The following is a 24,671-nucleotide window of genomic DNA, read 5'->3' on the forward strand; positions in this document are numbered from 1 at the left end:
ACTATCTTGGGAGGTGCCCTCCCTCGCTCCCTCCCCACTACCCACTCTCCTCATCAGGATTATGCCCACCCACCCCCATCTCCTTTTTCACCCGCCCTCGTTTCCCCTCAATCCCCAATGCCCAGGCAGACGCTGGGTTGGACCCGAGTCTCAGCCCCGCGCAGGGTTTCGCGGGGGCGGGGGGCGGGAGCCTGGCTGGTCAGGACTCGGGCAGATCAGGCCTGTAAAGGGGTCCTTAGGAACCTCAGAAAGAACGAACCAGAGCCTGGGGAGGCCTTTAGGACCGAGGGGAGCCATCGCTCCTCCCAGCCGGGAGGCAAATCCGCCCCACTAGTTTCCAGGGGCCTCCCCCTTCCCCCCCAGCCTCCGTCACCCACATTCCCAGACACTGGCCCGGGCCACCTGCCAGAAGCGATCCCCCACGGGGCCCGGCCGCCGGGGCAAAGTTGGCGGAGCCTTCACACGGAGACGTTCCCTCCTTCCTCCTCTTCCTCCCTGCCGCCCCCCGCGCCCGTGGCCGCCGCCTCAGGCACGCGTGTCTCCAGGCTCTGCAGCCGAGCCAAGCGGCGCGCCCCGGACGCCCCTCGCCCACCCGCCCGCCGGGCGCGCGCTGCGGGAGTCTCCCCGCATCCTCTTCTCGCAAGGACCGAGGGCCGGGCTCCGCCCCGCCGCCGCCGCCGCCCGCTAGCTCAAGCCGCCCGGGCCGCCGCCGCTGCCCCGCGCCCCGGCGCTCCAGGACGCGCGGGGCAGCCGGGGGCGCGGGCGGCGAGCGCAGGGCCGAGAGGCGCGGAGCGGACGGAGGGGAGGGCCGGGCGGCGGGGGAGGGAGCGGGGAGCAGAGGCGGGCGCAGGATCCCCGGCGCCCCGCGCGCTCGCTCGCTGTCTCCGGAGACGCGCGGGCCGCCGCCGAGCGCACTAGCGGGTCACCTTGCCCACCTCGGTAAGTCCCGACCGCCCCGGCCGCGCGGGCAGCGGAGGGGTCGGCGGGAGCGGGGCGGGGGCCGCGGGCGGGCGGGCGGCGGGGAGGCGGGGAGGCGGCCCCAGCGCGGGAGGGAGTCCTGGCTCCGCCTCGGAGCGCGCAGACCGGCGGCGGCGCGGCGCCGGGGTGAGTCCGGGCGGTCCGGGCGGCGGGACCGGGGAGGCGCGGGGTCGCCAGGCGCCCAGGAGAATCGGAGCAAGCGAGGAAGATGAGGAGGAAGGGGCCGGGCGCCGGCAGTCCGGGCTGCAGTCTGGCGCCTCGCCACCCCAGGCGCCCCGGCGGCGCCGAGGGGCCGCTGTGCAAAGTCGGAGGGAGCTGCTGAGATCGAGACCCGGGAGCGAGGTGGAGCAGGGCTTCCCGGGCGGAGGAGGCGCGCGGCAGGCACTGGCTCTACGGGTCCGGGAGACCCCTTCGAGTGACTCATAGGAGACAGACGGGGGCTGGTGAGCGGGGCCGCGGCAGAGGTGGGGACCGAGGTTCATCTGGGACCGGGAAGGGAAGCGGGCTTCGCTTCACCAAGCGGAGGGAAAAAGGAAGGCGAGGGTGAGAGCGCGCTGGGGCCCGGGACGGAGACCGGGACTCCGGGAGCCCCTCGCGGCCGCTACAGCCCGCAGCCCCGGGAACCGCCAGCCACCTCGCGGAGAGGGCAGAGAGTGGATGCGTTTGGGGGTTCAAGTTGTGGTCACGATTTTCCTTGGTGCGATTTCTGTCTCTTCGTGCGCGCTCTCGGAGGTGAGGAGCGAGGGAATTGGGTTACAGGGAAAACTGGGCACTTTTCCTAGGAAAGGGGCTTTGATGGCGATGCGTTTGCAGCGGTTCCAGTGTAGTGGGCGCTTCGACTCCTGCTTTGGGAAGGCTGCCAGTGGGGTCGCTCGGCTTTTCTGAAGGACTAGAGGAAGGGGTCCTCTGGTCGCCTTCGTTCCCTGGGGTGGTCCCCGTGCACGCAGAGCCTTAGGCGCCTGTCACCCAGACTTCAGGTGCGCACAGCCCTTCTGCGGCGTCAGATGCGCTGGCGCCCGCCAGGCTCCTGGCCGGACTCCTGTCTGCGCCTTCTCGGCCGCGTCCTGGGTTCAGGTTCGGTGCGGCAGACTCTGGCCGAGGGTTTGGCCGATTTAGGGGCCGGGAGTAGGTGGCTCCGTGCTTTAGTTAGAACCAGTCTCAGGCGGTGGGGTGAGCCCCCGGGTCTGTGGATCTTGTTGACCCCCCTCCTACTGGCCAGTGTGTTTGGTCAGAGCCCAAAGGGAGCGGCTGCTGCGCTGCGCAGACCTGCAGCCCGTGGGGTGAGCCGCCGGTAACAAAACCGGGAGCCGGCCAACTTTTCCTTGCTGAGGAGAGATCGCTGGGCAGTCAGAGTTGGTGCTGGGATGTGGTCTTCTGAGGGGCTTTGGCTCGCTAAATGCTCCGGGCAACCAGAGTGCAAAGCCTCCCCGGCGGTGGTCTGATGTCCATTCTGGCTAGGACAGGAAGTGGCTGGAGCAGGTTTGGGATGAATTATTGCATGCTGTGTGCCTGGCGGTGGGGTGGAATGTCTTTCTGGAGATCAGACCACAGGTGCTGGCCTGTGAGCCGTTTGAGGGCGAGTCCTCACCTCTCTCCCTCCCTCTCTCTCTCCAACACCCCGGGGTCCCTCTGCGCCCAGCAGAGGTTAGTCTGTTACTCATCCGCTGCCCTCTCCCACCCTGCCCCCACCTACTGCATGAAAATGGAATCGTGGTCATCAAGAAGACCTTGTCAAATACAGAAAACACTGGGGAAATCTATGTCTGAAGTTTTTTATGATGGAGAACATCAGTGGTTCACAGAGGGGCAGTGCCCCTCCTCCAACCCTGTTGCCTTCCCTCCTGTTTATGACTCTCATGGCGAGTTGGAGGCCATGTCTGAGAAAGGGTTTGGAAATCCATTCGCAGCTCCCTTCCCTGCTCAACGCGGCCCCATGAATCTCCAGTCGATGACGTTTCATTTCATTTTCACGTAACCAGAGGCAGAAACAACTTCTTCGAATGATTCTATGAGAAATAGGTGATGTTAAAATAGAAACAAAGATGTCCCCATGTCCATTTTGGGGTAGAAAAGAAACCTGCTAACCTCCTGGAGGCCCAAAGAGGGGAAATGAAGGAGGAAAGAGAAAAATTCAGACGCTGAGAAAAGAGACATGGAGAACAATTCCATCTGGCTTGTGCCAGTGGCCGTGCAAGGGGTAAACAGATCCCAGTTTAAAACGGGATAAGCAAAAGAATATGTTTTCGTTAAAAAAAAACAAACTTGAATCATTAAGCAATTTCCCCCACATTAGAAGTGCTGCACTGACTTGGCCTGAGATCCTCATTAGCTCTAATGCATATTTTCTCAGGAGTTATTACTATTGTAATAGAATAAAATGCTATTTCTTATGTAAGTTTTCTATGGGAGACACTAGTCGGTGCTATTCTGAGGTTCATGAGAGTGCTGACGTTTCATCTCTCAATTAGAGAGCATGTGCTCTGGTCACCTGGCCACACCTGGAAACTGCTCGCTCGGATGGGTTCCAAATGTGGGGTCTGTGAACTGGAGAGGGTCACCTGGGGCCAGCCTCCAGAGGGAGCCCCCACACCTGCACGCCCTTCACACTCCCTACGCCTCTGCTGGCTTTAGAGAAAAGCTGCTCCTAAAAATTGCCAATAATGCGCTTGGAGGACTGGGCGGGCTTTCGGACACCTTGATAAGGTGGGCTTTTGAACAGGATCCTCAGCCAACCTGCTGTGATGTGAGTAACCAGCCCCTAGGCCAGCACCTTTATGTCCTCTGCCCCTAGCAGACAAAACCAGCATGACCCCCAGCGCCTCCCATTGGCCTTTTCAGGACCCACGCACAATGGGGATCCTCACAGCCACATGGGCTGATTGAAGCACTGCGACCTGTAGTCACAGCAACATCCTCGGACTGGGCAGGCAAAGGTGCAAAGACTGAAGGATGGGGTGTTGGTTTGTCAGCATCAGCACAGCCTTGAGCTAATGAGAAGCAGAAATGCCTGGTCCTTCAGTGGGAAGTCACATGAGGCTGTTTGGGGGGAAAAGGCACTGATTAGGGTCGACATTGGGGCCACAGCTTTGACCCAACATCACTATGCTGGAGGCCTTGTGCCAACACGTCAAAAATAATAAAAATAAAACATGAAAGATATTCAAATATTAAATATTCCAAACATTGACCCAGTTCCTGCTTATGTCACCAGAATTGGAATAACGCAGGTAGCACCCAGTGGTTTAAACAAATGTGATTTTTCTACATTCTCTGTGCAAGATATTAGGACATTTCACATTTTTTTTCAGAGAGCTTATGTTTTAAACAGGAACAGCTGTAACTCTTTCAGGCACTGGACTACAGTTCAGGTCAGACAGCCTGAGGACTTGGGCTGGGAGGGAGGAGGAAGGGGAAGTGGGAGGGGAAGAGGAAGGAGGGAGGAGGAGGAAGGGGAAGGAGGAGGGGGAAAAAGCTGGAGGAGGTGTGGGTCTCCCCCAGGACACCTTCTGGAATTTCTGTGCTGAAACAGGCTCTGCTGCTTGTCCATTGGATGAGCTGAGCTCCCTTAACTTTCCTGAGATTCTGTTTCTTTCCCTCTGTGTTCTTCCCTGGGTCTTGAAAACAAAATATTAATGGTTGCCACCGTTTTTAAATGGGAATGACTCTGGTTTAGGAGTAACTTTGGTTAGAGTGTTTGGTTGTCTCTCTGGGTGAAGTTTGCATCCCCATGGTTCTCAGGACACAGTTTGAGCCCTGGCCTATCCTTGCTCCCTCATCCTCCAAATTCTTGTTGGCAGGAGTTAGGATAAGGTTGGGGAGGGGGCCACCGATCCACAGACATGTCCTCAAGTAGGAACTGCCTGAGCACTGTCAACATTGCCGCGTGTGGGTTCAGAGGACGCACATGGAAAAGGCTCATGAAGGATACCTCTAACACAAATGCATTTAGACTCACATCAACTTAGAAAAGTTACCTTAGAAAAGTGAAGCTTGTTCTCTAGATGAAACATTTTAAAGCAGATCATCAACCAACCATAAAGCATTGCTTATCATACACGATGATTTAGTTACAAATGTTTTGGTCAAAAGTCCAAGTCATCTTCAACGATGTTATGACAGATAACCTGTTAGATTGCATGAAATGAAGTAAAATCAAATACTAAAGGAAAACAAAAACAAATAAGCCTTGGGACCCAAGAGAACTGTTAGAACTAAGACTAACACAACCAGGAAACAATATGTGTGCATAGAAAATAATAAACAGAAAAGCTGCTTCTGAAAGACCAGCCCAGGGGACAACTCTGCACATTGGCTTGCTTAAAAAGAACTTACCACCCAGTTCAAGTTACATTATCCCAGAGAGGTAGGAGTTTTGCTCTTGGGGGTCAAGTCAGTGTTCAATGTAAAACATTTTGAGTTTCTAGCTCCCAAGGGCATCTTGTGTTCATCACAGTCATTTTTAAACATTGGTCCTAACAATGCTACAGTGACATTTTGGGGCTGTGACTCTGAGGGAGAAAACGTGGGTGTTAACTGATTGCAATCTGAGTCTTTCATCAAGGGCCTGCTTAGCTTAAATTCACATTTTTGAAACATATTACTTCTCAAACATTTGGCCTGATTGAGTAATCACTTTTCAAACCTGCCTTCTATTCCTTCCTTAATCTTTTTTGTTGGGAGACATCAGTGCCCAAAACTAAACCAAAAAGCAAACAAACATTTCAGACAATTAGAGCCACAAAGGTTTTATTCCATTTCCTCAGTTTTAAACCAAAGATACTCCTGAAAGAGAAAAATACCTTACCTCAAATATATTGAGGCTTCAGCCCTGCTCAGGAAAGCAGAGAAACAAACACATGACTTAAACTTAACCTTCCTGCCCTGGTACAACATGTGGTTTTTATGTGACCCTCATGATTCTGGCCTTCTCACCTTGGTGTCATGGGCTCTCAACTCTGCAATGTTTGAAATAAAAGCGTTTGCTTTTGAGGATTCCAGTGTGATTAAGTCCTAGGTCAGGGCTGGGAAGGGCTTCCCAGGTGACGCTAGTGATAAAGACCCCACCTGCCAATGCAAAAAACGTAAGAGATACAGGTTTGATCCCTGGATTGGGAAGATCCCCTGGAAGAGGCCATGGCAACCCACTCCAGTGTTCTTGCCTGGAGAATCCCATGGGCAGAGGAGCCTGGAGGGCTACAGTCTAGGGTCTGAGAGTCAGACATGACTGAAGTGACTTAGCATACATGCATGCAGGGTTGGGAAACCCAGCGCTAAGGGCTGGACTTAAGCTCCCTTTAGCATCAGAAGGGCCCCACAGATGTCCAAGTCATGCCACCAAAGATTGCTACCCGTTCTCTTGTTGGCAATGTCTCAGGTTGCCTTTATTTTTTTTTCCCCAATTATTTTTATTAGTTGGAGGCTAATTACTTTACAATATTGTAGTGGTTTTTGCCATACATTGACATGAATCAGCCATGGATTTACATGTGTTCCCCATCCTGAACCCCCCTCCCACCTCCCTCCCCATCACATCCCTCTGGGTCATCCCAGTGCACCAGCCCCGAGCACTTGTCTCATGCATCCAATCAGGTTGCCTTTAAATAAAATATTCACAGGGACTTGCCTAGTGCTCCAGTGGTTAAGATTCTGTGCTCCCAGTGTCAGGAGCACAGGTTCAATCCCTGGTTAGGAAACTAACATCCCACTTGGCAAGTGATATGGCCAAAATAAATGTTCCCCAAAAAAGAGTGGGGCAGAAATTTTTTAAAGATGTAATAGTAAAGGTAAAGTCTTTGCATTTCTGTAGCCAATCTTAGTATCTGAAATTTCAGCCCCGACCCCTTCCCTCAGGTTTCCTTTACAAGGAACATTTCAGTGCCAGTTGGGGTGAGGCTGTTGTGTCCTGCAGGTCAGCAGGAAAGGTGAGCTGAGGTGGGTCAACAGTGTGCTTTGGGTCTGAGACACCATCTGAGGCTGGCCCGTGCCCACGGCTCAGTCATTGGTAGACTCAAGAGCCAGGCATCTGCTCCAGACTGTGCCCAGTGTGTGCGCAGACAGTGGAGAAGATCCTGCATTGGGCAAGCCCACCCCTCCCAGCCCAGCCTGGAAAGGCCTTCCAAGACCCCTGGGCTGCAAACAATCCCGTCCCATCTTCTCTCCCCCACTCTCTTCCTCTCCCCTCATGTCCTCCCTGCAAGCAGCTGCAAAACACAGGCTCCAAGCGGACGAATTAGCACGCTCACTGCCCACAGCTTTTCTTTTCTACACTGAACCCAGAGACACAGCACGCCTGGCTCAGCTCTCGGCACAGGGCCATACCCCCAATGCCATCACTAAGGGATTCCTGTTAAACGCCACTTTTAACTAAAGGGACGTCATCTCTTTTGTTCTAAGTCCATTCTCTGCCTTTCACCCTTGATAGTCTGTCGGCTGTGGATGGAAGGTCCCACCCAACACGTGGGCACCCTCTTCCTTGCCCCCTTTGCTCAGAATGAGATCTCAGGGCTCTTGCTGGCATCAGCCCTAACGTCCCCTGGACTCAGCACAACACACCTGCCCAGCGGCTCAGAACACGAGGACCACCAATGTGACCGCGTCCCAGACCCTGTCGTCCCCCTTTGACCCCAGTGTTCTTGGCAGGATTGTTGATCTGAGTGTTCGGGGTATAGGGTCCTTAGCTGTGAACAGGGCCACTGAGTTTATTTGAAGCCATCACAATCTGTTCTGAAGCCATGGAGGAAAATGGGCTGTGGCCGAATAATGCGCTGGACTCCAGCGGTGATTTTCCAAGTCCCTTTCTGGGAAGAACACGTACTTCAGGTTCTTGGGTGGTAGACATGAGTTCCTTCCTGGATTCTCTTTGTCTCTGCTTGTATGTAGGACAAACCCACCCCCCAGGGTGAGTGGCTCCAGTGCAGCTGTGACCGCTTGGCTGTGCCCACTGCCCACGGGTGTTTGATCCTTGTCCAAAGTAGAGAGGTTTTCATGTGTTCACATCCCCGGCCCCCACGCTCCATCCACCAGGAGAGTGGATGCTTTGGACATACCACCGTCCCCCCTTCCTGTTCCCTTCTTTGGCCCTTGACTTAGAAGCTCCTTGGTGGGTGCAGCTCGGGGGGCTCTGAACTCGTCCTGCCCGGAGCTCTGTGGACAGACAGCAAGACAGTGGCAGCCAACCTCCCAGATATGTGAGCAAAGGGCTTCCCAGTGACCTTGGTGAGGGTGGGCTCCGGAGCTATGGCCAGTCTAGAGCCACCCACACAGCGCTCCAGCTGCCCCAGGCTCCTGGGCTCCTGCCTGGATGTCCAGTCGCTTTCAGACAGTCATCGCCTAGTCCAGTTTAGAAGTGCAGCCCCATCACACTGTGGACTGGAGAACGCTGCCCACTGGGAGTGCACCCCGTCCGTCTGCCATCAGCTCTTCTGTTCCATTCAGGCCTTGGAACACCTTGGGGGGGTTGCTGGGGGAAGAGGGGAAGGGGGCAAACAGCTGTCTCTTCACTGGAGCTGTGGTCATCCCCTCTCTGCTGTCGGGGAGGCACCACTGATCTGTCCCCAGGACCTTCCCAGGGCACATCTCCCTCCCCCAGGCTCATGGATCCCTGCTCCATCTGTAGAATGGGAACACCATCTGTAGAGTGGTCTCCACTCTTATAGCCACCCCAGCCTCAGGATCCGTGCTCCTGGCTTGTCCAGCTGGCCCCCAGGATAAAGTGTGTGACCTCCAGGGAACATGAACCCAGCCAGACCTGTGGACGTCTCTCCATCTTCAGATTGAGGGCCTGGGAGCCTGTGGACACGTGTGGGGACTGAAGGCAGTGTGGGCCTGACATAGGGCTACTCCAGGAGGGGCTGAGCTTGAGAGGAGAGCAGCGATCGGGGTGCTCTGGGGCCTTCTGAACTGTGAACCCTGATCCACAGTGAGTCCCACAGCCCTGCCCTCCTGGCTGCAGTGGATCCAAGACGCAGGGGAGCTGGCAGCCCTTCAGTGGAAATAAGAGCTACCGGGGGAGGGAGGAGGGAGGCGGGGCCCAGGGAGGCCAAGAGCCAGCCGGAAGGGCCCCTCCTCCACTTCCGGTGGCAAAGGCTTGTTAGGGGGGTGGGGGGGAGCTGGAACCACCACCGCAGGGAGTCAGCCCTTGACTTCCCTCCCCGGTTGGCAGCCCTGCTCTCTGTCTTTTCCCGGGTGGAGCTGCTGTGCCCACCTGAGCTATGGTGGACTGGTTGCACCAAGGGGGCCCCATGGCCCAGTTGCCGAGTGAAGTAAATTGAGTTCACGCGCTTGGAAGAGAAGCATCGGCGCGCGTCTGAAGCGCCAGACGGAAGCTTTCACAGCACAGCAGCTTCTTCGGGGCTTCTTCAGGGAAACCCACCCACAGAAGCTTCTCCTGTTTGTCCCATGTTGTATCTCCCTCCCAGGCCAGGAAGAGAGGGTGACCATGGGAAGTGTGTGTATCACGCGGTTTTATCTAGATCGCCCGTCTCGCACTTGGTGGGGTGAACCCCAGGGGGTTCCCGGCCCGCTCTGTGGCCCTCCAGTTGCCAGAGGTAGGGCCCAGTGCATGAACCCTTCAGGGGTCTGTTCCTTTGCTGTTTGTCTCAAGGTCACGTTTGCCCACCCCCACACTCAGGTTTCTTGGTGCTGCACTTAGTATAAAGTGCAGGACAATTGCCCGTCCTGTGTCATCTTGGACTGACAGACACAGACAATTCCATTTTGTGATAAAAGCCAAGTGGGACAAACATCACTGGGTCATCTGTCCTTCTGTGCTGGGTGGTGGTTGCCTGGGAGGAAAGTGTCCATGCGGGTGAGCAAACAGTGACCAGGAGTGAGGGGAAAGCCAGCTGTGGAGTGGTCAGGGGGTGTGTGCCCACAGACATTCAGGAGAACCGGTGTGCTCTGTACAACACACGACAGTCAGAGGGGAAACTGCGTCCTCTATTGCTGCAGGCTCCAGATGGCGCGGAGAATGTCTAAAGACATTAAAACAGGGCGGGAGGTCACCTGGCAAGACCTGCTTTCTGCTCTGGCACAAGGCTTTTCCCAGAAGTTAGAAATGTCCTTAGACACCGCCCAGAAAGGCTGGTCTTCCTAGAATTTGTATTCAGAGCTTCAGATGTTTCAACAATGCATTTCAGTGAGATGGGACTCTGCTTATTGCTTCCCTTTCTCCTTAAGACCAAGTTGGTCCCTTTCTCGGAGAATGAAACCAAGATGAGCTCAGTTGTTTCTCGGGGGCACAGATCAGAGGGCCATCGACTCTGCTGGAGTTCAGGTCAGCCTTAGAGGACATCTTGGGAACACAGTCCTGATCCACTCCTCTCTTTCCTCTGAATTCTTCTTCCCTACCTTGACCTCCTTAGATTCCCCGACCAGGTCCCCTGGACCAGGACAGGTGAGCCTGGCAGGAGCCCACTGTTCGTACCCTCCTTATACTCTGAGCAGCTGAACTGTCCTGGAAACATCACACATCTTAATTTCAAACTATACTACAAAGCTATAGTAATCAAAGCAGTATTTATTGACATAAAAACAGACACATAGATTGATGGGACAGAAGAGAGAGCCCAGAAATAAGCACATGTGTATATATATGATCAATCAATGTATGACAGAGGAGACAAGAAAATGCAACGGGGAAAAGACAGCCTTTTCAGTAAATGGTGTTGGGAAAACTAAATAGTCACATGCAAAAAATGAAACTGGACCACTATTTTACACCACACACAAAAAGTAACTCAGAATGGGTTGAAGATTTGAATGTAAAACCTGAAACCATAAAACTCCTAGAAGAAAATGTAGGTGCTAAGCTCCATGACGTCACTCTTAGTGATGGTTTTTTTGGATTTGACACTAAAAGCAGAGGCAACAAAAGCAAAAATAAGCAAGTGGGACTCCACCAAAGTTAAAAACTTCTGCACAGCAAAGCAAACCATTCATTGACAATGAAAAGGCAACTGACCTACTGATTGGGGAAAATATTTGCAAATTATGTATCGATAATGGGTCTGTATCTGAAATAGATAAATACTCTACAATTCAATAGCAAATAATAATAATAACCTTATTTAAAATGGGCAGAGAATCTGAGTAAAGATTTTTCCAAAGAAGACCTATAAAACAAGCAAGTACCTGAAAAGGTGCTCTACTCACCAGTCATCAAAGAAATGCAAAAGCTGATAGAGATTTGCCAAGATAATGCACTGGTCATAGCAAACACCCTTTTCCAACAACACAAGAGAAGACTTTACACATGTACATCACCAGATGGTGAATACTGAGATCAGATTGATTATATTATTTGCAGCCAAAGATGGAGAAGCACTATACAGTCAGCAAAAACAACACTGGGAGCTGACTGTGACTCAGATCATGAACTCTTTATTGCCAAATTCAGACTTAAATTGAAGAAAGTAGGGAAAACCACTAGATCATTCAGGTATGACCTAAATCAAATCCCTTACAATTATATGGTGGAAGTGACAAATAGATTCAAGGGATTAGATCTGATAGACAGAGTGCCTGAAGAACTATGGATGGAGGTTCGTGACATTGTACAGGAGGCAGTGATCAAGACTATCCCCAAGAAAAAGAAATGCAAAAAAGCAAAATGGTTGTCTGAGGAGGCCTTACAAATAGCTGTGAAAAGAAGAGAAGTGAAAAGCAGAGGGGAAAAGGAAAGATATACCCATTTGAATGCAGAGTTCCAAAGAATAGCAAGGAGAGATAAGAAAGCCTTCCTCAGTGATCAATGCAAAGGAATAGAGGAAAACAATAGAATGGGAAAGACTAGAGATCTCTTCAAGAAAATTAGAGATACCAAGTGAACATTTCATGCAAAGATGGGCTCAATAAAGGACAGAAATTGTAGGGACATAACAGAAGCAGAAGATATTAAAAAGAGGTGGCAAGAATACATAGAACTATACAAAAAAGATCTTCACAACCCAGATAATCACTATGGTGTGATCACTCACCTAGAGCCAGGCATCCTGGAATGTGAAGTCAAGTGGGCCTTAAGAATCATCACTACAAACAAAGCTAGTGGAGGTGGTGGAATTCCAGTTGAAATATTTCAAATGCTAAAAGATGATGCTGTGAAAGTGCTGCACTCAGTATGCCAGCAAATTTGGAAAACTCAGCAGTGGCCACAGGACTCCCAAAGAAAGGCAGTGCCAAAGGGTGCTCAGACTGCTGCACAATTGTACTCATCTCACATGCTAGTAAAGTAAAGTAATGCTCAAAATTCTCCAAGCCAGACTTCAAGAGTACATGAACCGTTACCTTCCAGATCTTCAAGCTGGATTTAGAAAAGGCAGAGGAACCGGAGATCAAATTGCCAACGTCCATTGGATCACTGACAAAGCAAGAGGGTTCCAGAAAACCTTTTTTGCTTTATTAACTATGCAAAAGCCTTTGACTGTGTGAAATACAACAAACTGTGGAAAATTCTTCAAGAGATGGGAATGCCAGACCACCTGACCTGCCTCTCAAGAAATCTGTATGCAGGTCAGGAAGCAACAGCTAGAACTGGACATGGAACAACAGACTGGTTCCAAATAGGAAAAGGAGTATGTCAAGGCTGTGTCTTTTCACCCTGCTTACTTAACTTATATGCAGAGTACATCATGAAAAACATTGGGCTGGAGGAAGCACAAGCTGGAATCAAGATTGCCAGGAGAAATATCAATAACCTCAGATAACACCACCCTTATGGCAGAAAGTGAAGAACTAAAGAGCCTCTTGATGAAAGTGAAAGAGGAGAGTGAAAAAGTTGACTTAAAGCTCAACATTCAGAAAACTAAGATCATGGCATCCAGTCCCATCACTTCATGGCAAATAGATGGGAAAACAGTGGAAACAATGGCTGACTTTATTTTGGAGGGCTCCAAAATCACAGCAGGTGGTGACTGTGGCCATGAAATTAAAAGATGCTTGCTCCTTGGAAGGAAAATTATGACCAACCTAGACAGCATATTAAAAAGCAGAGACTTACTTTGCCAACAAAGGTCCATCTAGTCAAAGCTATGGTTTTTCCAGTAGTCATGCATAGATGTGAGAGTTGGACTATAAAGAAAGCTGAGTGCTGAAGAATTGATGCTTTTGAACTGTGGTGTTGGAGGAGACTCTTGAGGGTCCCTTGGACTGCAAGGAGATCCAACCAGTCCATCCTAAAGGAAATCAGTCCTGAATATTCGTCAGAAGGACTGATGCTGAAGCTGAAACTCCAATACTTTGGCCACCTGGTTCGAAGAACTGACTCATTTGAAAAGACCCTGATGCTGGGAAAGTTTGAAGACAGGAGGAGAATCGGACAACAGAGGATGAGATTGTTGAATGGCATCACCGACTCTATGGACATGAGTTTGAGTAAGCTCTGGGAGTTGGTGATGGAGAGAGAGGCCTGGCTTGCTGCAGTCCATGGGGTCACAAAGAGTCGGACACGACTGAGTGACTGAACTGACTGACTGATGAAGCATCACCTCACACCTATCAGAATGGCTCTTATCAAAAAGACAGCAAATCAGTTGTTGAAGATGTGGAGAAAAGGGAACTGGTGCACTAATGGTGGAAATGTAAATTGGTACAGTTGCTATGGAAAACAGAATGGAGATTCCTAAAAACATAAAAATAGAACTACCATACAATCCAGCAATTTCACTTCTGGGTTTATCCAGAGAAAATGAACACAGTAGCTCAAAAAGATATATGCACCTCTGTATTCATTACAGCATTATCTACCATAGCCAAGATATGGGAGCAATTGACAGATGGATAAAGAAGATGTGATATATGTATAGCTATAGACACATATATAGCTATAAATATATACACACATATATACAATGAAATATTACTTAGCTATAAAAAGAAGGAAATCCTGCAGCAACTTGGATGGAACTTGAGGGCACTATGCTAAGTGAAATAAGACAGAGAAAGATAAATACCATAGGATCTCACTTGTACGTGGAATCTGAAAAAAAACAGAAACAAAAATGAACAAACTCCAAACTCATAGATACAGTACAGACTGGTGGTTGCCACAGGCAGGCAGTGGTGGAGGGGTGGAGAAAATGGGTGAAGGGGGTCAAAAGTTACAAATTCCAGTTATAAGAATAATGTTATGGGATGTAATGTACAGCCTGGTGACTGTGGTTAACAGTACTGCATTGTATATTTGCAACTTACTAAGAGAGTAGATCTTAAAAGTTCTCATCACAAGAGAAACGTTGTAAGTATGCCTGTGATGGATGTCAGTTAGACCTATGCGATCATTTCACAATATATACAAATGTTGATCATATGCTGCTCACTTGAAAGTGACATAATGTTATATGTCAATTATGCTTCAGTAAAACAAAGACACAACTGTGGCAAGGGTTGCTTGGCTGCTTCTTGTGCTCAGGAGAACCCATCTCTGGGCACGAGTGGGGGTGGGTACCAGACGACGCAGAAGCCCAGAGGGTGCGGGTGAGGCCACCTGACTCTACTGCTGCCTTCACAGCTGTAAAATGAAGAAGATGCTTCCCCACTTCCTTCCTGGAATTACTGTGAAAATGCAAATAAAGGATGAAGTGGAGAGAGAACTTAGGTAGGGAACTGGGGAGGTTTGGAACTGAGGAGGTTCGATCCTAAAAGAAAAAAAAAATTTTTTTGAGTAATTCTAGAGATCTGTTTGACAACAATGAGAATACCCTTAGCACTACTGAACCGTACACTTGAAAGTAGTCCAGATAGTAAATTTTATGTTGTATATTTTTACCACAATAAAAAAAAGACCTATATTAATTGGAGCTCTAAGGTTCTAATTACTAGCAAATAATTGATGTGGACTCTTCTAATATAGCCTCAGGAGTAACTCCTGCCACATCTCATCAATTATGTGTGAGTCACAAGTCACATTGTTTCTCAAAAGTATCTTCTAGAATGTGATGCTATCTTAGGCCCATAGTCAGAAACTGGGGCAAAGGTTAATAGCACCAATTTTGCACATTATGTGGGTGCATTCGTTATTATGTGATTGCATTCTTGGTCTTGGGAATTTTGTTCAATTCCATCATTCTCCAGAGATAAAAGGGAACAGGTGAGAAAAACAGAAGTTTCATGTCCCTTACAAGCCTAACAGCTTCTCCAAATTTATGCAGAAATCAGTGGCAGTGGCAACGCTGATTTGGATCCAACCTTTTGCCTTTACATGTCTTATTTTCTCCTTTTCCTTATTTGTGTGCAAAATAAAAAGACCTGTTTAAAGAATTGTGTGAGTTCATAGGTTAGAAATGAAGCGGCAACAATAACAGAGAACCAGGGGCATGGGAGCTGAACTATAGGGGTTATTTTTCTGATGTGATATAAGTGAGGTGGGAGGTTGTGACTTGGCAACTCGGTGGGGTAAGGGCTACGTCTTTCCCACTTCTTGGTTCCCAGGTGGCTGCTTCAGCTCCAGACATCACGTCTGAGATCAAGGCAAGAGGTGGGAGAGGTGGACACAGCCCCTCCAGAAGGCATTTGCCCACAGCTGTCTTGGGCATGAAGCTGTGTGTGTGACTTCTCTCGGTTATAAGAAAGCCTGGGATAAGGAGGAGGGTTTAACTTCTCCAGCCTCCAGGTGAAGGTGGGCAAAGGTGATATCCTGTGGTGGGTTCTCCACCCAGCCAGTGACTGTCATCCACCTGTCAACAAGAAGAATGCCAAGGGGTATTATGGGATGCAGTGGGATGGGAAGACCAGACTATGTGTACACTAAGTTCCCTACACGTGAACAAGCTCCATTCCAAGAGTGCATTTGTAAGTCCAATTTCTTCATAAGTTCAACAAACATAGCTTAAGTACCCAACTAACACAATCAGCTCTGCAGTCCTGTACCGTAATAGTTTATGGTGCTTTTCACACAAATAATACATAAAAAAACATTAAATCATGTTAAATCTTATAGTACGGTACCTTGAAAAGTACATCATGCTTTCATGCTTGCTTTCAGACATCCTGGACTTGAAATAAAGATATCGTATTACTGTACTCTGTACAGTAACATACAGTAAAACACACAAAAGCCCAACCACCTCTAGAGGTGGTTGTCACGCACGTGACAATGTACACCAGACAACGTGAAGTAACGTATGTGATTGGACGTACAAATACACATTTGCTTCTTTGAAAGGGAGCAATCTGAAGGTTCATATGTAGGAGACTTACTGTATGTGTGAACACAAGGGACCACAGTGGTTTGCTGGTGACAAATTGCGTGTAGTGTGCAGGGGAGGGATGGCAGGCAGGTGGAGACAAGGGAGATGACAAACCCTGGGCTTGAGCCCAGCAGACAGGACCAAGGCTGAGCAGAGCTGGCTCAGCTCAGTGACCACACGCATCTCCTGGGGGCTGGTAAATGCAGGCTCTGGGGCAGCAGATCGGGGCACGGGACGCCGCGTCCCCACCAGGCACCGAGCTGATGCTGCTGCCTCCCTCTGAGTGGCCCTGTTCCAGGTGGTTCTGAGAGTTGGTGGCACAGTGGATTCACCAGGGGATGCTGAAAACTGTTTTATCCACTAATAATGGACAGAATACAAATTGAGTTCAATAATGTTAAAGGAGTAGCTAAGTCAGCTTTTCTTACCGGAAACACCTGTTAAAGCCACACTCGCCAAACTCTAATGCACACAAAACCCTCAGGGATTTGCAGACAGCCGAGCCGGGCTCAGCAAGTCTGGGTCAGAGCTGGAGATCTGTGTTGCTAGCAAGTGCCCTCTGCTGCTGCTGGTCCCAGGTCACAGTTTGGGCAGGCAGATGAAGGGCTGAGCGGGTGGGAGAGGGTGGGGGCACAGAAGAGGCGGACCATATCCGCTGTGCCTGGTGTGAGCTGAAGAAGGGTCCCAGCTGCGTAGCAGGAGAGGCCAGCGTGCTGATGACCCTTACATGTGGGCTTATTCACCATATATAAACTTACACGGGGCTTCCCTGGTGGCTCCGTGGTAAAGAATCTGCCTGCCAAGGTAGGAGACGTGGGTTCGATCCTTGGGTCAAAGAAGGAAATGATAACCCACTCTAGTAGTCTTGCCTGGAAAACCCCATGGACAGAGGAGCCTGGTGGGCTACAGTCCATGGGGTCGCAAAAGAATCAGACAAAACTGAACAACTCAACAACAACAACAAACTTGCACAGCCTGGATTTAGGCTTGAGAAGTAACATATATTTAAAATTTATCTTATGTAATATTTTTTTTAAACCAAATGCTAAAGTTGGCAATTGCTGTGCCTCTGGGTTGACCAGGATGAGTATTGCAGGTCGAATGGCTATGGCCCAAGCCCAGGGGGGCTGTCCATACCATCCTACAGTCTCTAACGTCTGTGCTCCGCTTTCTCCATTTCCAAACCAGAGACCCGTGCTGTTAGTGCTAAGAACATGACAGAATATCTCACAAAGGCTCCAGAGCACTCCTTGGCCGGCAGTGGGGCTAAATAAACAGAGGACTGCAAATGTGTAGACACCCACAGTGTGTATGTGTTCATGTGTGCATAATGCACATGAGTGAATCATGCATGTCTCCTTCCTTCCATAATATCTTGACCCGTGGGAGGTACAGTAGCTTGTTTGCAGACATGGGTTACAGCAGGGGTCCCCACCCCCAGTCCTCAGCCTGTTAGGAACTGGGCTGCCCAGCAGAAGGTGAGGGGCTGGCAAGCAAGCAAAGCTTCCCCTATGCCTCCCCATCCCGCGCCCCCCACGTTGCTCCCCATTGCCTGCTTTACTGCCTGAACCATTCCCCTTTCCTGGTTTATAGAAAAACTGTCTTCCACAAAACAGATCCCTGGAGCCAAAATGTTGGAGACCACTGGGCTACCAATTCCTCTCCTCTCCCCACACCCCTCCTTTGCACAGTGACACCTGTCCTTCCCATTGAGAGGAGGAGTCTCTTTCTCCACTCTAGGGTGGGGCCTGCCAGCCTGCCTGAATTTGACCCACACTGTCATGTGGGAGAATGATGTACTAGTTCGGAGAAGCCCTGGCTTCTTCTGCACTCACCCTTCTGGACCTCGCCTGACTGGTGAAGGAGCCCTGGCCAGCTCGAGGTCCAGCCCACGGCCACCAGGAGCCACCAGTTGCCTATGGCTCATTCATGTTGATGTTTGGCAACAAAATTCTGTAAAGCAACTATCCTTCAATTGAAAGAAAAAGTAATGTTTGGACTTACCAAACAAGGTCTTGTGAACTTCTAGCATGGCCTTTTGTTTCGTGCTGCCATCCTTAATTCATTCTTCCATATCGTTAAACAGACTAGTCAAGTTTTTGCCAAAAACATCTTGAGCTTCTGCATTATGCTGATCAACTGCCTTCTTATGATCCAGTTTAGAATGGAGACCAAATAAACCTTTTGTAGTTTCTTCAACTGTTTTAAGCCACTATATATGATTTTTAAAAATAAGTGTGGATAAGATGGATATGACCAAAGCAATCTAATGAAAATATCTGTGCTTCATTAAAGACTTCTGCAAAGAACTAGTAAATTTTATATATAGTATCAGAAGAAAGCCGGTCCCAGTGGAGTCCCAGCGATCACAGCCTCTTGAGTGACTCCAGGAGAGACCAGCCAAAAACCAAGGAGACCAGCTTAGCCCACCTGGTCACCCAGAGGACTGTGAGCAAATAGAACAGCTGCAAATAGAACAGTTAGCATTTTAACCTGCTAACTTTTGGGGTGTTTGTTACACAGCGAATAATGACTGACACCTGTGGCTAGAAAAACATGGGCTGGAAATATATCTGCATAAAAATATGTGTTTGAACTGCATTCAATACTGCAGCCCTGTTTTTTGTTTTTTAAATTTTGGCCAAGTTGCACAACTTGCAGGATCCTGGTTCCCCGACCAGGAATTGAACCCAGGCCATGGCAGTGAAAAAGCTGAGTCCTAACACTGGACTACCAGGAAACTCCCAATACTGCAGCCCTTGAGCGAATGTCAGATGGGAGTTTAGCATGCCACTCGCTACCCTGCAGAGAGGAAAGGTGGGAAGTGACACAGCCTGCACCCCTGCAGAGGACCTGCCCCAACGTGAGCTGCTGCCTCCTCAGGGCACTGGACCTAGCATCCCGGGCAGACATCACTCCTTCTTCACCCACACAAAGTGCTCAAAACTGCCGTGTGGACTGACCTCCCTGTCAGTGACCTAATTGTGGCTCCACTGCCCCAGGGTGGCTTGAGAACAGGTAGACCAGATGGATGAGCACTAGAGCGAGGTGATGATAATCATCCAGACTCCAGACTGTCCCCTGGGCTCCAGAACCAGCTGAGGAGGGAACCAGCGTCCTCCGTGCTGTGACCCGAGGACGTGGGTGCAGGGAGCCCACCCTGTGGGCACACTGGCTCTGCCTAGCCTAGAGAGCGGCATCCCCCGGGTTGGCCTTCGCTGAGGGCTCTGCATCCTGGCCCCTCATGCCTTACCGATGAGCTGAGATGTTCTGCAGAACAAGAGTTGAATATGGAGACACCCTCTCTGCCGGGATCCTCAGCTAGAAGCACGGCTCCGGGTTGGCCAGGACTGCGCCAGGGCTCTGCTGGCTCTGGGACAAAAGGGGGTGACATGTAAAAAGTCTCCTGTGTTGACATTGTTTCTCTGGCGGTGACTCAGCCCTGTCCATGGTCTTGGCAAGTCTGAGCTGCCTGTGGAGGCCGAGATTCCTGCTGGTGCCCTGACCTAGAACTGGATGTCCAGCTTCTCCTAGAAGACAATAGGGTTGGCAGACAAAGGTCACATTCCTTCCCTGTTCCTTTATACACACACAGACTTGCATATGCACACACTGACCTATTCATACACGTGTAGACACACACATAACGTACCAACATAAACATGGGTACATTCACTTGCAGAAACACACACAGTCACACCCTGAACAGTAAACTCCACCATGTAAACATCACTGCCGGACAGAGCTGTTTGGGCGGGGGGCGAGCCAGAGGACAGTTCTGGGGACACAGAGATGCCTCACGGGGCTACTCAATTCCTCATCAGGCAGCGCTCTCTCCAGGGCACCAGAGCCCCTGGCTCGTCCGGCTGGCAGATCTGAACGTGGCCCCCAGAGGTGGATGCCTGCAAACAACAGCAGAGGGGTGGTGGGAGAGAGGGGGCAGTGGGAGCCTGAGAGCACATGTCAGGCAAGGATGTGGGCGGATCTGGGGCCCAGGTTTTTAGGTAAACGGATTCTCTGCGTTCTCCCCCCATGATGAGCAGTGGCAGGCAGAGTCTGCAAGGGGGGCTCTTCTGTTGCGCTTGGACCTCCTGGTGGCTGGTCTGTGTTCACATGGGTTTGGGGTTGGGGCGGAGGGAAGAGTACAGTTCCCAGAGGAGTTTATGTAAGGCTTGTCTGTGCAGCTTCTTGATTTTTATAGAGAGTTATTGCACCTAAAATAGCAGTCATGCTTTGCCTGTGAGCTCCTGGGATGGGGCTTGCTTGGGGTGTTTGGAAACTGGAGAGAGGCTGAGCTGGAGGGGTGGTGAGGGGGAGGCGGGGGTGCGCAGGGACTGTGCTGGGGGCTCTGCAGTCCGTTTGCCTGGGGCTGAGCCCTGGCTTATCCCGTGCCCCTTGCAAAGGTATTCAACCTCTCTGTGCCTCGGTCTTCCTATGAATGAAGAGGAGGCCCCAGTTGCCCCCGCTAGGGTTGTTAACATGAGCTGAGATGAGGCAACGCTCAGCGATGTCAGCTGAAGTCAGGGCCAGTTCGAGGGGGCATGCACTGCCTCGTATGAGGCCTTGACCAAGAGTGGGGTTTGCGTGGGGGGCCAGGCCATGCTGGGAACCTGGGCAGCCAGGGCCCAGGTGGGCACAGAGGAAGGCGTGGCAGATGCCAAGTCAGCAGCCACTCCGGACACTCTGTAAACTTGAAACGTCCATGTGGGCCAAGCCAGGGAGGAGGCGAATCCCAAGGGATCCTGACCACCTTCCAGGCCTGGTAAGGGGTGCCCAGTCCGGATGGCCCTGGACTTCCTCAGAGCCTGATTGCCATGCAGGTGAGGGTGGCTGTTGAGAGCAAGTGCCAGGAGAGGGCTTTCCAGGTGGCACTAGTGGTAAAGAATCCTCCTGTCAATACAGGAGACAGACCTGGGTTCGATCCCTGGGTCGGGAAGATCCCCTGGAGAAGGGCACAGCAACTCACGCCAGCATTCTCGCCTGGAGAATCCCATGGACAGGGGAGCCTGGCAGGCTATAGTCCATAGGGTCGCAAAAAGTTGGACAGGACTAAAGCAACTTAGCACACACACATGCCAGGAGAGGGCAGGTGAAGTCCTGTGTAACACGAGGCTATGGAAGCATAGTCCTCACAAAAGTTAGGGAAACCCTGTCTATTTTGTAAATATCATTCTCTTTCTAGTTGCTGTGAAATCGGTTTTGTTGGAAGAATTAATTACACCAGCAAACCTGACCACACAATCTTCCTTGCTCAGAGAGTCTGTACATTCATAATTATCTGTAAACCTTGTTAAAGGTTAAATGAACTCACTTCCTAGGTCGAGTTCCCCTTGGAGCAAGAAGCCCACATGTGTACACACTTCTTGAAGATTGGTTCCTGATTTTAGTGTATTTATTTTAGCTGTATTTTCCTCCAACTCCAAACTATCCTTGAAGTGAAATGAAAGTCGCTCAGTTGTGTCCGACTCTTTGCAACTCCATGGGCTGTACAGTCCATGGAATTCTCCAGGCCAGAATTCTGGAGTGGGTAGCCGTTCCTTCTCCAGGGGATCTTCCCCCAGGGGATCTTCCCAACCCAGGGATCGAACCCAGGTCTCCCGCATTGCAGGCTGATTCTTTACCAGCTGAGCCACATCTCCTGTATTAATATAAGTTCTGGAGGTGTTCAGATGGCGTTTCTCTAGAGTCTCCATGTGGAGCTGTGATTGGTCTGACTTCCTCAGGTCCTCAGACCAAGGACCCAGAGCTGGCGCTATTTCCTGGTCGCTGCTGAGTCTGGGATCGTGGACAGGGTGAAGCCAGAGCCTGGTAGCAGAGGCGAATTGCCCACTCACAACCAGACCAGGTCAGAACAGGCTGAATGTGACCAGTGCCCTCCTTCAGGCCCAGCAGTGGCTGGTCTGGTGGTGAATCATGAAGAAGCAGATTCAAGCAAATTCTAGGGTGTGAGTGATCATGGACATGAAGCAGGCACCTGGAGCAGTGTGGGCTGGAAGCTTCCAAAAAGACCCCTTCTCCATCCTGTGGACCACTGAGTGTTTTTATGAGCCAGGCTCTGGTGTGAGCGACCAGAGAGTGAGGCTGGTGTCAGTTACTGGGACATGCATTCCTGGGCGGCGTGGGGATGGGTAGGCAGTGTAGACTGTGGAAGAAGTCTGCAGGTTCACATGACAGGTAGACAGGCCACTGTTGTTCAGTCTCAAAGTCATGTCTGACCCTTTGCGACCCCATGTACTACAGCACGCCGGGCTTCCCTGTCTTTCACTATCTCCCAGAGTTTGCTCAATCTCATGTCCATTGAGTCAGTGATGCCATCCAACCATCTTGTCCTCTGTTGCCCTCTTCTCCTCCTGTCCTCAATCTTTGCCAGCATCAGGGTCTTTTCCAGTGAGTCAGCTCTTCACATCATATGGCCAAAGTATTAGGGCTTCAGCTTCAGGATCAGTTTTTCCAATGAGTATTCAAGGTTGATTGCCTTTAGGATAGACTGCTTTGATCTCCTTGCAGTCCAAGAGACTCTCAAGAGTCTTCTCCAGCACCACAAACAGTCCATTGGAATGGTATCTATGTGGTGGCCATGGATGGTATCTATAAGAAAATGACTCTGGAGCTGAGACCCTAAGGACAAGAAGGATCTGGCCAAGACCAGACGTGTGTTGAGGGTGTGGGCACAGCAGCTGAGACCGAGCAGACCTCACAGAGCTAGCCTCACTGATGGAGAGGTGGGATCACGTGGCATCTCCAGGCGGAGGGGCCGGAGCCAGGCTGTGTTCTGAGTCCATCAAGACCCTCAGGGGTGGTTGGAGCAGAAGAGAGAGTCTCTGGTTCCTGAGTGGTCCAACTCTGACCATGAAGGAGAAGCAGGTGGGTGGGGCAGGGCCAAGGATGCCCTGTTGGGATTGGACTGCCAGTGTCACAGCAGGAAGAGGCAAGTGGAGGATGGCTCAGGTCTGGGACCACGTGGCTGAGACTTGGATGCCCTCGAGGCAAGGCTCCTATCCTGTTTGCTCACTACCCAGTGTCCAGGGCCCAAAATTCATCTGAATCCCAGAGGGCGTTCTGTGCTGTGCGGAGGTGGGGGAGTAATGCGGGGAGAGTGGACTGATCCCATGAAGTACCAGGGGGTGTACCCAGCTGGCTGCCAGCTCAGAGGGGACATGGTGCCTGCCAGTGTGGACACCCACCAGCACCACCAGGCTCAGTGGAGAGTACTGAGCCTGAGGACTGGCTGAGCCTACCCAGGGGAGAGGGAAGAAAGGAAAGATGAAGGAAGGAGCTAAAGTTCACCTGGCTTGTAGAGTCTGAATCCTGGAGACCCAGGATCAGCTCAGGAAACAGAAATCAGGAGCCGCAGACTCCTCAGGCTCGGCCCTTCGAGATCTAAGGCCACAGGGGCCCAGGCTGGGGGCTCAATCACCCCCTTCATTTACTGAGTGTGGGGCCAGGGAGGCTGGAGGGGAACAGAGGCTTCTCCAAGAAGGTGAGGGAATTGTGCGTGTGAGTGTGGTTTGTGATGGTGCATCAGAGGGTCACGCTGTGGGTTTGGGGTGTGAGGTGATCAGACAGTGAGAGACCTCGGGTCCCTGGGCTGGAGTTCAGTGCTGGGGGCGATGGTGGAGGCTTGATGCTCTGGGGGAAGAATGCGGAGAGGGGAGGGAACCCCTTGAGAAGCCAGGGAGCTGGGTGAACCCTGAAACCACAGAACAGTGATGTAAGGGGTGGTTGGTGGAGGGTGTGACGTCGCCCACTTGTGAGTGGCTCCTGAAGGTGGGATGAGGGAGCAGGCAGGGCAGAGGCTGCCAGGACCGGCCACCGGGAGGACCCAGGGCTCCCGTCTGGTCACCGTTCCCTCTGCTGTGCAGAAGCCTGGAGTGATTGCCCAGCGGAGCGCCTGCATGCAGGGGACGGGACCCTGAGGAGGCACCTCAGGGTTCTGGCTCTCAGGACGCCCCTGGGGTGGGAGGCACTTGGGAGCCCTCCTCCCCCTCCAAGGTGGACCCCCATATGCCCTCTCTCCCACGGGTGGGTGTGAGGTCCCTCCCAGCACCCAGAATGTCTGTGTAGGTGTCCCTGCTAGGAACGGTTTACACTGCTCAATTCAAGGTCCCAGAAATGCCAGTTCTCATTTATTACATAGCATCATTCAGTTAGAAAGAATTTCTATTTGTTGGAACAGTCACTCTCGTACCTGCTATGATTGTGGTCATTGACACTGTACTTATTACACTTACCCTGAGTAAGGTAAGGCACGGATCTTGCCTGGCAAAGAACACGTGTATCCAAGTTCCACTAAGATGGAATGTGCCAGCTCAACTCTATGACCTGAGGCCAGGGAGAGCAGGTCTCTCTAAGCCGCTTCAGGTGACAGGCCTGCCCTCTGTGGGCAGGAAGCATCTTTCACACCCACCTGCCTGCTGCCCCACCTTGCTGGAGGTCAGCTACATGACCACCCTTTGGGGGGTACCCTCCCCACCGCTGCCTTCTAGGGAGATACAAGCACTCATCCTTTGT

The 24,671-nt window shown here is 51.3% G+C and overlaps 1 protein-coding gene across 4 annotated transcripts in view; it reads left to right on the forward strand.

Moving 5' to 3' along the window:
* The first annotated feature begins 754 nt into the window (after window positions 1-754).
* Window positions 755-24,671, forward strand: part of SYNDIG1 (synapse differentiation inducing 1) — a 104,395-nt gene continuing 80,478 nt past the window's right edge. Inside the window, exon 1 of one of the 4 annotated variants that reach the window (XM_043480334.1) lies at window positions 755-939. The gene's annotated coding sequence lies outside the window, so the exon portion shown is untranslated. The other 3 variants (XM_043480339.1, XM_043480335.1, XM_043480336.1) reach the window with 3 other exon arrangements.

Source organism: Cervus canadensis, chromosome 10 (genome assembly GCF_019320065.1).
Source record: "Cervus canadensis isolate Bull #8, Minnesota chromosome 10, ASM1932006v1, whole genome shotgun sequence".
NCBI classification, from domain to species: domain Eukaryota; kingdom Metazoa; phylum Chordata; class Mammalia; order Artiodactyla; family Cervidae; genus Cervus; species Cervus canadensis.